This window comes from Cnephaeus nilssonii (assembly GCF_951640355.1).
Source record: "Cnephaeus nilssonii genome assembly, chromosome: 13".
NCBI classification, from domain to species: Eukaryota; Metazoa; Chordata; class Mammalia; order Chiroptera; family Vespertilionidae; genus Cnephaeus; species Cnephaeus nilssonii.
Genome location: NC_137084.1, coordinates 35114389 through 35125456, shown reverse-complemented (window position 1 = coordinate 35125456; position 11068 = coordinate 35114389).

Genomic DNA, 11068 nt, shown 5'->3' with positions numbered 1-11068 from the left:
TCTGAAATAAAAACAATTTTTTTAAATTAAAAAATTAAAAAAAAAAGTCAAACCAAATTAGCAGTTTCTCATGATTAAATCTCAAATACCAACATGGGTAAATCTCAAGAACACATTAAGGGGGAAAACAAATTGTGATTTCATACACATAGTATGAATCTCTACCAAGTTAATGTTTCAAAACATGAAAAAAGTACAAAACATTATTTAGAAACATATGCCTATGTAGTCAAAGTGTAAAAACGTACATCAGTCTAAAAAATATCAAATTCATAAGGAAAGAGAATGGATCCCTTTGGGGTACAGAGCATGCATTAACTGTACTATATCTTTAAAAAAGAAAAAGAAAAATGTCTGAAGCAAGTATGGCAAAATGACAAGATGCGTTAAACTGTATGGTGGGTACATGAGTGTTTGCTGTTGAATACTTTGTTTCCTTATGTTTGAAATTAAAAAACAAACAAACAAAAAAACATGTCCCTGGTCGCTGGGATTCCTCCAGATGCATGGCTATGGCTTGGGAAAGCAAAGGGCAGAATGTTTTTTTTTTTGTTTGTTTGTTTTTTTGTTTTTTTGCAGCAAAGCAAGCAAGAATTTATTGGCCGCAGCAGAAGCACATTCAGGACAGTGAAACAAGGAAGAGCATAGCATAAGAGAAGCAACTTAAGAGCATAGATGGGGCTGCTTTAGCTCACTGGGAAGCAAAGAAGAGGGGGCCTTGGAGACAGGTTCAGGGGGTTAACACCAGACGAGCTGCCACTGCCCATTGCTCCTCTGGTTGCAAGTCTCACAGGGTCCGTTAGAGTTTATATGATGGTACCCGTGGGGGAAACAAAGGGGAAAGGCATGGCATGCTCCCCAGAGGGAGAGCCTGTGCTGGGGCCTCCGTTCTAAGAACTTTTTTTTTTTTTAAATTTCTTTATTGATTAAGGTGTCACATATTTGTCCTCATCCCCCCATTCCCATCCCACACCCCTCCCCATGGATGCCCCAACCCCCTGTTGAACTTAACCATTGGTTAGGCTCATATGCATGCACACAAGACCTTTGGTTGATCTCTCCCCCCTCCCCCCACCCTCCCCTATCCTCCCTCTGAGGCCCGATAGTCCAATCGATGCCTCCTTGTTTCTGGTTCTGTTCTTGTTCATCAGTCTATGTTGTTCATCATTTCCCCTAGATGAGCAAAATCATGTGTCACTAGAGATATACTTATAAGAATTGAATGTGAGACGAGCAATAATAATTATGCTGACAGGCAAATGAATCAGTCTGTAGTGAGTTTCTTTCTGGACCAACGGTTCTTTTGAGACCCAATATCAATGTCCACCAGTTCCTTATGAGTACATGTCGGCACTGAACCCTCAGCTCTGGATGGTGGACAAATGGTGGTAATGCAGGTCCGACTCTCTCTGGTTTGGTCTCGGCCGGACCCAGGGGCACGGCTTCACCCGGATCCAGGGGCCCCCGGCCTCACCTGGACCCGGGACCCAGCCTCACCCGGATCCAGGGGCACACGGCCTCGCCCAGACCCAGGATTCAGCTTCACCCAGACCCAGGGGCGCGTGGCCTCTCCCGGGCCCGGGACCCAGCCTCACCCGGATCCAGGGGCACACGGCCTCGCCCGGACCCAGGATCTAGCTTCCCCCAGACCCAGGGGCACGTGGCCTCACCCGGACCCAGGGGCGCGTGGCCTCTCCCAGACCCAGGGTCGCGTGGCCTCACCCGTATCCAGGGGCCCACGGCCTCACCCGGACCCGGGACCCAGGCTCACCCGGATCCAGGGGCCCACGGCCTCACCCGGACCCAGGACCCAGGCTCACCCGGATCCAGGGGCCCACGTGGGCAGAATGTTTTTGCCCTTATATTTATATCCAGCAATTTTTCTGGATATTGTGCCTCTCTTAACACACATCTTACCTCCGACATTCAATGACTTCACAATCATTGCTTCAGCACCGGCTAAGTGCCATGCACTGAGGAAACCAAATAATTAGGGTCTGTCCCTCCCCGATATGGTGTTATAGGCTATTAGAGGAGACAGACAGGTAAATGATCATTCTCTGATAAACGCTAAAACTAAAAATGTGTGGGCTAGCGCAGTGGGGGGAGCCATTCATTCTGCCAAGGTGGTGGGTACAGAAAAAGCAAGGCGTTGGGCCAGGAAGGTTGCCTAGGAGTGTGGAAGACGCTGAGAATGAGGAGAATATATCATAGGTAAAGAAAACACGGCATGCGCCTGCCTGTTGGGTGATGGGGCTGAAGAGCAGCACCCTGTTTGGATCCACGCTTCAGAAACATCCCCTGGAAGGGGTAGAAAACAAAGGCAGGGAAAGTGGTTGGGAAGCCATTGAAAGTGTTTCAATGAGAGGCGATGAAACCTGAACTACAACACAGTGATTTGGGTTGTAGTTTCCCTGCAAAACTGCAAATTAACTGCATGTAGGGAAATGGTTTAATCAGGTTTTGTTGATCTCTGTGTACCCACAGAGCCTCCAGTTGTGCCCTGCACTACTGGGAGCTCCTTGCACATATGATGATGGGAGGGAGGGAGAGAGGGAACAGGCAGGCCCCAGGTCCACTCCCTCCTTTTACAGATAAGAACTGAGAGCTGGAGCGGGGGAGTGGTACTTTTACTGGTAAGAAAGCCCTTAGCTGGATGCTTACTGTCTCTCAAAGAGCAAAGAGTCCTGCAAACCCTCTGCTAACAAATGGATAAGCACATAAGTTTTTAAAGACAAAGCCTGACCAGGTGAAGTTCCATTACAGGGAATCCTATTATACAGCTGCATTCTTCATACGGAAGTGCTTTCTCTTCCCCTTAGGCGGGAAGAGTTCCTTTAAAACAACCAAATTCTCTGAGGTGAATAATACAAAACAATAGCCCTTCTCTGGGCCTCAGTCCAAGTAACAGGCTCTATTCAGGTGGCTCTTGTGTGCTGTTGGCATTGTGGGCAGGGCCAGCCCAGCCGTGCCGAGGACTTTACGCGTCTTTTGTTCTGCCACCCTGCAGTAATGGGCTCTCCTACATAGTAAACTTCCAGCCACCTGAACAAAATTCACCTAAATTAGCAGACCGCACGTAAAGCAAAACAACCTCTGAACCCCTGTCCTCTCTATGACTCCCTGTCCCAGAGAGACCGTCCCCTCTGGTCCAGGGCTCCATCTCCTGCCTCCTTCTCTAGCAGGTGTTGAATCTGCCCTGTTTGACACTTCAGTGGCTCCCTCTCACCTGGCTCTTCTTTCAGCAGGTAAACAAGGCTTTCAGCCTAAAGATGACAACACCAGAGACCACCCTCTAGCCTGCCTCTTCCCACTGTGTGTCCTCTTCCAGTCTCATGAGATTTTGCAAGGAGTGGTCTGTATTCATTGTCTGCCCAGCCTCACCTCCCATTCATCTCTTAGCCAACCCAGAGGTTCTATGCTTAATATTCATCCGGGAAGGAAGGCTGGAAGGACGGAAGGGAGGTAGGAAGAGGCTGGTATTTTTTGTGCTTATTATGTACCAAGCAATGTTTTAAGAATTGTACACGTGTTCACTTATGAAATCCAGACATCAGTGTGCTGTAAGTGCTATCGTTATTTGCATATTACAGGTGAGGAAAGGAGGCACTGAGCAGCTGAGTGCTGCCTGAGTCACATTGAACTTGGGCAGAGGCAGTCTCTAGAGCCTGAGCATTCTCATACTTGTACAAGGTGCCTGGAAGGAAAAAAAATATACAAAAAGATGGCATGGCCTGTCCCATTCATTCATTCATTCATTATTTAATGCCTGCTGGTGGCTTATCATGTGCAGGGCAGAGGGATAAAGACATGAATCTTCCATTAAAATGGTCAGAATCCCAAGAGGGAGGCAGGGCAATAGTATGGTGTCAAAAGAGGTCTGGGAAGTTGGTGGGCGGGGAGCCGGGGCAATCCAGAAAAAGCTGCTTGGTTTGCTTAAAGCAGTGGTTCCCAGTCTTCACTCCGCATTGGAATCACCTGAGAGCTTAGGTACTGCTGATGCCTACCTCCCACCCCCAGATGTTATGATTTAATTGGCACTGGGAATTTTAAAAGCTCCTCGGGTGATTCTAATGTTTGACTTAATTTGGGGAACACTGGCTTAAATCATAATGAGTAGGGAGTTTAGTTTGCAAGTAAGACAAAACCAACTCAAACTGTCTTAAGGGGGAAAGTGTGTGGGGAGGAATGTATTTTGGGGCAGGGTTTGACCCAGGTCTCAAAAGATGTCATCAGGGTGAGGTTTTTCTTCATGTTCAGTGCAAAGCAAAGATAAAAGCCCAAAACTGTGTTTCACTGGCTCTGACTGGGGCCTGAACCAATTACTGAGGCCAGAGGGGTGGAGACTGGCTCATCTGATTGGCTCAGCTGAGTCATGTGTCCTACTTCAGGGGCCAGTAATTGGAGGCGAAAGCCCATGGTGAATGGAGGGTTTGTGAAGGGTCCTGGTATGTCTTGGGGGCTGAGGGTGAGGGGCAGTCAGGGCCAGTTGGGGTGAAGGTAAGGAGATGGAGATATTTAAATAGGAGAACAACATGACCACTTTTGTATTTTAAGAATATAACTACAGCAGCTATGGAAAGGTCATATATGACTAAAAAGAAAAGGGTATCGCAACTGTTGAGAGAAGAGATGTTGGGACCTGAACTAAGAGAGGGCCGATAAGGTGGACAGGAGGCAGAGGACTCAAGATGTTTCTGAATTACATTGACAAGATTGGTTATCCAGTTGGAAATGAAAATTTAGAAAAAGAGAGGAACCATGGACAACTGGGAAATTTCTAGTTTGGGAAGTTTGGTTGTTGGTATGCCACTCATGAGATTAGAAATATAGATCATTAAATGGGTTTTGGACAATTTGGCTTGGCCGTGTTGAATTTGCCATGTCTTGTGGACATCCAGGAGCCCAATGGGCAGGTGAACATTTGGATCTGGAATTCAGGAGGGAGCTGGAAGTCACGGTGTTCCTGTGGTAGCTGAAGCAGGGGCGATGGATGGGATCCCACAGGAGAGACGTGGAGGAAGAAGAGCATTGAGGCGCGCTTACCAGGACTGGAGACTGTGGTGGGGCATCCAGAGAGTTAGGACAGAAGGCTTTGGAATCAAAGGAAAGAGGGTTTCAAGAAGGGGACGTGGTCCACAGCCTCAGGTGGTACAAAATCATTAAGGAGGGTGAAAGCTGGAAATAGAACATGGACTTGACAGCAGGGGGTTCCCTGTTACCCTAAAAAGCCAAGTTATAGTGTTTATGGGCCGTGAGTCTGGGGGATGCAAATAGATCAAGCATGGACCCATCATTCTTCAACAAGTTTGATAATGAGGCGGTTAGGGCAGTGGCTCAAGGAGATGTGCTGTATGGTAAATGGGAACATGGGCACCTTCCCATGATCCGACTCCCACTCCGGACCTGAGGGAATATAGTGTAGGCCAGCTGTAAGCAGACTGTGGGACCTTGGGAACCTGGCCACACTCCATCTAAGAAAGGCCAAAGAGAAACTGTTTCTACATGTGATTGTAAATAGCTACTGGTAGTGTATTGATCTTACACAGCTTGTGCACAGCATGTCCACTTCCCCCTGCATGCCCTGTTTTTCTCTGTTTTCTGTACTCTATAAAACCTTGTTTTGGCAAAGTCTGGGCAGAGGTAAAACAATAGCACCGCCCGGTGGGGCCTGTCTACAGGCCAAATGGGATTTAGTGGCAGCTGGTGCCGTGGTGAACTCTGGTGGGCACGTAAGTTCTAATAAACCCATGTCTTCCACAGCCAGTCCTCCAGGTTATTTCTTTGGAATTTACAGACAATACACTGAGGTTTTCTGGGACCTCAGTAACATGTGTCAAATCATTTTACATACATTTGTTTTGTAGGGTTTTTTTTTTTTTGTTTTTACTTGTTTCGTTTTTAAAATTTGACTTGGTTTGTTTGATGAGAGACAGTTGACCAAGCTATCAGGAAAAAACTAAGAGAGGAAGGCTGAAGAGAAAGTGATTTTCCACAGAGATTAAAAGCAGATTAGTGGTTGCCAATTGCTCGACAAGGGAATGGAGAGTGATGAACTAATGGGTGTGGGATTTCCTTTTGAGCTGATAAAAATATTCTGGCCCTAGCTGGTTTGGCTCAGTGGATAGAGCATTGGCCTACGGACTGAAGGGTCCTAGGTTTGATTCCAGTCAAGGGCACATGCCCGGGTTGTGGGTTCTATCCCCAGTGCGGGGTGTGCAGGAGGCAGCTGATCAGTGATTCTCTCTCTTCATTGGTGTTTCTATCTCTCTCTCCCTCTCCCTTCCTCTCTGAAAGGGAGAATTTTATATATATAAAATTCTAGAACTAGGTATAGTGATAGTTGCATGATAGTGTGAATTGATTTAATGCCACTGAGTTTTACACCTTGAAATGGTTGAAACGATGAACTTTTTATGTGTATTTTAAGTTCAGAGAGACTAATTAATTTATCTAAGCTCACACAGCTAGATTTGAGATTCCAACCCAAGCTGACTTAACTACAAAGCCCATGCATGCTCTTAACTCCTCTCTCATATTGCCTTAGAGCTATGTGGTTTCATAGGTGCGTATACTGCTAATATGAGAAGATCCATATCTAAGCTATCGATGCTCCAAATCTCAGGGTGATGACATTATCTATATTTTTTATATATTTTTTTGATTGGGCAAAGCTTTGATTAAAATGGGTAAAGCCTATTTTCAATATACAGAAGAAAAGCATTTGAGAGGCATGGCCCTCTCTGAGGGAGATGTTACAGGTGTGTGAGAAACCACCAGAGAGGGTGCGAACCTTCACAGGTGAGTGCAGAGTGCGGAAGGCGCATGAACCAAGGCAGGAGGAAGACTTCTTAAGGTGGTGACTTAGATCACAGTCTGAAAGGGAGCGCCAGTCCTCACTGCATGGAAAAGAAGAGGGAGGGTCTTTGGGAGGGGAACAGCAGGCATGACGCCCTCAAGCCAGGAGAGATGGGGGAGGAAATGGGGAGAGACAGGCTGGATCCAGTGGGGTGATGCTTCACGGCCCCTCTTTCCTGGGTCTCCCTGTGCCCCTCTCCCGGGTTCCTCCTCCTACTCTGCCCTGAGTGAGCCACGCAACATAAATTTGCTGTGGTGCATGCTGTCCACAGGGCAGCCACAGCCTTGTTCTGAGACACTTCCCTCGGTCCTCAGGGAAACAGAAAACCTCGAGGGCTGGCCTCTCAGGCATTCTTAGAAGGCCACTGCGGCCATGCCTTCCCGCTTTGTCCTGGGATCCTGTGACTCTCGGGCACCAACCCAGCGCAGCCCTCACTCAATCGCTTCTTTGATGTTCTCCCAGTTGGACTGTCGGGGAGTGTTGGCCGGTGGGAGGGTACTGACTGCTGAATTGTGCAGATACAACTATTGCATTTCTTTCTGTCAGAAGTCAGATTTCTCTTCAGATATGCCTGCACAGAGAGGGATCAGTCCCATTCAGTGGGGATGTGGCCCAAGCCAGCTTGCCTCATCGGTGACTTGCCCCATGACCGACAATTTATTCCCTCTTGTCAGTGTTTTCACATCTTTTGAGATATGTCCATCTCTTTTTTTGTCCACGTCCCTGGCATCTTAAACATTGTAAACCAATATGTCTCAGAGTCTTTCCTGTTCCTAATAAGTATTTACTACATGTTCAGCACGTTTATAGTTGATGAGATATGTGTTGCTGATAAGTTTCAGACTGACTAAGTGACAAGAGCTTAGGCACAAGAGGGAGACAGAGCAGGCTTTGAATTTTACTTCTGCCAGTTGCTAAGACATAGTATTTAACCTCCCAGATCTTTGGTTTCTGCAAGTGTGGTGGTTAATCTTATGTCAACTTGACCAGGCCACAGGATGCCCAGATATTTGGTTAAACATGATTTCTGGGTGTGTCTGTGACGGTGTTTGTGGATGAGATTAGCGTTTGAATCTGTAGACCAAGTAAAGCAGATGGCCCTCCCCAGGCGGTTGGAGGTCACCCAATCCTCTGAGTGCCTAAGCAGGTCCAAAAGGCAGACGAAGAGAGAATTCACGCTCTCCACCTGCCTGCTTCAGTGAACATTGGTCTCCTTCCCTGGGACTGGGGCTCACAGGAGCGGAAGGAATCCCAGCACCTGTGTGAGCTGGGGGAGGCTGTGTCTAGGTGCCTGGCACTTGCCCCACACCAACAACATGCATGCACAACAGCGGTGCCCGGAGCCCTGCACTGACCTTCCAAGTGCACAGCCCGCTGTCACTGCCACCTTTCTAATCCCATGCAAATGTCCCTGGTGGCCAGTGCTAACATGGAAGCACCCAGAAAAAGGAGTTCTGGGAAACCCAGTGCTAGCTCAGTAAGTTGCTACAATACAAAACCACTGCACTCACAGATAGGGGGGAAAGCAACTAACATGTAATCGGGGCCAATACTGTGCCTTCGTGTACGTTCCCTCGTCTGATCTTATGCTCTCTTCTCACAAAGTAGGGTTATTATCTCCCTCGCCTGGCTTGCTCAAAACCATCCCATTAGGGAGAGCAGAGGCTGAAACCCAGGTTGTACAGGAACTTGACCCGTGAAGGCGATGTGGGCTCCTCTGCAGGGCCTCCAGCTCCAGCCCCGGAACAGTCCGATGCTCCTGCAGACCCCACTCACCTGACTGGGGGAGAATGGCCCCTTCTGAATGGATTAGAGGCTGGGCACTGGGTGGGCTCTTGACATCTAAGCTGCCTCTAGGGGAAAGATTTGAATAGAAAAGCAGTTGGACAGGAATTTAATTTTAATTAAAATGTATTTATCTGCTACAAAATGCACGGAACTTAGAGCAAAGCTTAATGGGGTGAGGGGGTGGGGCAGTGGGAAGTTGACAATAGAAGAGGAGGTCAGGATAACTTTCTGAGAGGGGAAAAGCGTACATTCCTTCTTTGAGTTCACATGGGCCCGCCTCTGCAGCTCTGATCCGGGCTCCTTGGAGAGAACAGTGGGTGGCGGTATGGATGTGAAGGGGCCACTTACTAAACCTGACAAGCTGGGGGCGGGCTGCATGGCAGCCTGACAAACTCAGAGACCTAGAGTCACCACGTAGTATGATCTAAAATGAAAGCTTCTTAACTAAAAGCAGTTCATGGTGGGTAGTCATTCCCTAGGGCAGTGTTTTTCCCTAACAAAGCTCAGTCTTCACCTTAACTGAGCCCTTCTGTTTGCGTCTAGGATAACATACCTGATAAACATGCCTTTGCATTAGCAAAGCTTTTTTTTTTTTTTCTGGACCCCTCAAAACAAAATCAGGCCCAGAGCTGAAACCACAAATCCTCTCATTGTTACTGAGTGAATAGTTGACTGTTAACTATCCTGCACCCACCGAAGTAAAAGAAGTATATGTCTATCATTTTACTTTTTCTCTAATCTCAAAGGTTCCCCGCTTTGCTTTCTCCTGTTTCCCTAATCTATCACCAATGAATTTCTTGTAGCCCAATTATGCGTCCTCTTTGGATTGTAATGTATAAAATAAGATGCAAAACTGCCATTTTCTGGAGCATTTTATCCATTGAGGTTTTGCTTCCCAGCAATGGTCGTCAGTTTGGCTTAAATAAACTCATAAAATTTCTCTACAGGTTTGAACGTTTCTTCTGTTGACAGCGGCACAAACACCTTGCTTAGCCGATTGTTTGTTTTTAAGCAGGTTCCTCTCTTTTTTCCTCCAACAAACATTTACTGACACCTCCTATATGCTGGGGCTGTGTGAGCAATGCACATTGAATGTCACGCTGTTGCTCACTGTAAGGTGATGAAGGTCAGGGGCTCAGGTGAGCTGATCCGACTGTCTTAGGATGGGTCCCCCCAGATGTAGACCCTGAGATAAGAATTTGGGTGCAAGCAGTTTATTTGGGAAGTAATCTCACAAAGCACAGCATGGGACTGGGGAAGTGTGACAGAGAAGTGACCGAGGGACACCAACAGAGGGTAGGTTAATGAGCAGGTTACTGCTGGGGGCACCTGGGGCTCAATCCTGCTGGGGATCTATGGGACAGACAGAGAGATAGCACACACCTCCAAGATATCCCTCCTGCGTGGCGAGACATTTAGGGCATGAATCCACCAACTCTTGCCCACCCACCCTTGTTTAAAGGTTGCTCCAGTATCTCTGATACTCTGGCCGGCCCTGTGCATCATCTGAGCTGCTGGAGCTAGAGAAAACCCGTGGGCAGAGAGTCACAGGTGCCTGCCATAGAAAGCCAGGGGCACGTATGGACACCAGCACATCTGCTATTCCTTCCCAACCTACAGTCATCTCTCCCTCCTCCTCCCGTCCTAATCGCTCTCAACTTCCATTCAGGTGTGCTCCTCTCTACCATGAGGCCTGTGAGTCTCAGAAGAAGCTGAGCCCACCCCAAGTCCAGGCAGGGGCCCTGACAGGCACGGCCCATCAGCACATTCCAGTCCTCTGGCTGTGGCAGGGGTTCAAGCAGGCATGGAGCCAGTCCATTCAGAGTGGATCTGGAGACTCCTGCTTGGAATGCTTGATCAGATACGTTCTCTTCTGGGTAAGGTAGCTTGTGGCAGCAAGGGCTCTTAGCACTGGCTACAGCGAGGAAAACCAGCCCGAAGACAAAGCCAACACAGAGGAGGGCCGAGCCAGGGAATCGCAGAGAAAGAGAACTGGGGCTGTTACTTCTAGACGCTTTCTCTTCTGTTACAGTCTGGTCTCCTCCATTGTACATGGAGCACGTTACCTGGAAGCCCCGACTTCTGTGGAAAGAGAGAGCTTCTCTCACAGGTGTATCCGCACGCGGATCCTGAGGAAGGAATCTGCTTGGACCATATGCATGTCTGTTGGACCCATCACCCCTGGGGCTATATGGTTGGTTGGCCAGCCCTGGAGCAATGCCCAGTCTTAAGTGAGGAGGGTGTAAGGATAACATTTGTAGTCAGCCAATTAGATTCACCCCACCATATGCTGGCTATGCTGGCTCCTGGGAGACTTCGGGCCAGTCACTTCACTTCTCCAAGACTCCATTTTCTCATCATTAAGGTGTGGGTGATGATAGTATGCACCTCAAAGTGTGGCTGAGAGATACTAGTATATAC